Raw genomic sequence first — 1,472 nt, 5'->3', positions numbered from 1 at the left:
TGAATACTTTGCAGATGTGGCTTTTGGTTTCCTGCCATGTGACACCACATGTCACATGGGAAAACCACATGTTCAATACACAAGTATCACTTACACTGATGGCATATGTGTTTTGTTTTCCTGTCTTTTTTGGTAGGACAGACTTGAAATCTTGCCAGTCTTCCTGTTTTCATAGGAGGTTCTTGTGATATTTTGCCTGTCTGTTCATCAGTCTGCTCCAGATTTCTTTTGAAGACTTCCTTGGGCAGGTACATATTGTTCTTCCTCTGTTGTAATTGATCATTTGTCAAGTCCTGTCACAGTCCACAAAGAAAATTTCTCCTTAATATTTTGTTCCTGTTATTTTCTTTGTTAATCATGCAACAATTTATGGTTGACATATTTAGAATTGAGTAAAATATAACCATTGGCAAACACTTTGTGAAATACTATAGTTTGCAGAAACACTATAGTTTCTTCATAACTTGTCAACAATATCTACTCTTCTTTTCATTTTGTTGTAAAATGTTAATATTTCTGGCTTCAATATTGAGGATTCACTATCAATCTTTTTTCCTTTTTCTTTTTTCTTTCTTTTTTTTTTTTTGACACAGTGTCTTATTGTGTAGTGAAAGCTAGTCTTGATCTGTGTAGCACAGGTTGACCTTGAATTGACAGGCTCCTCTTACCTACCTCAGCTTTGAAGTATAGGAATACAGGCCCATACCACAATACTTGGTTTTACTATAAATCTTATCATTATTATGTAATCTTGACATTAACAATACTACTGTGTTTTGAAGTCATTGTTAGATATTTCTGAAATCCAAAGATTGCACTGTACATTTAGAATGTACAAAGATTGCACTGTACATTTAGAAAACTATTTTGGACTTACAACATTTTTTTCAGGAATCCCTGCTTCGTTCTTACAAATAGCTCCTGTGTTGGTTAATTGGAGTTCTTTCAGCAAATGTAATATCAATGGGTAACATCAATTGCAACCTAACATTTAGGTTAATTTCTGAAATAGGTTCATGATGTCATATGGTTTTTACTGTACAAATATAAAGAACTAGTGGCTGAGCTCTGGGATAAATTTCTAAATTTGAGGTGTAAAATGTCTTTTCATGTACCACGGCATATATTTTTATACCATATTTGAAAGATTTATTTGACATATATTGTAGAAAGTTTAACAACCATGAAATAATGTAAGTTGTTTGTCACTTTCTAGGTATTTGGATGGTGTACAAATTGTTTCGTAGTTTGAAACAAAGCTTTCAAAAAATGAGCAAGTAACAGCCAAATTGTTGGATGTTTTTCTTTCTTGGCAGATCTTTTTGTCATCAAAACTTAAGCTATTTTGAAAGAAACCAATTTGAGCATCACTAGTGTTCTAAACTCCCAGGGCCATATTGGTCACTTCTCTATAAATCCTTTAGATTCTGATTAGAATGATAAAGGCCTGTAATAAAGCCTTTCATTTCAGC

Source organism: Octodon degus, unplaced genomic scaffold, assembly GCF_000260255.1.
Source record: "Octodon degus isolate 3935 unplaced genomic scaffold, OctDeg1.0 scaffold00261, whole genome shotgun sequence".
Lineage (NCBI taxonomy): Eukaryota > Metazoa > Chordata > Mammalia > Rodentia > Octodontidae > Octodon > Octodon degus.
The sequence above is the reverse complement of the archived record's forward strand: the minus strand, read 5'-3'. Positions refer to the sequence as shown.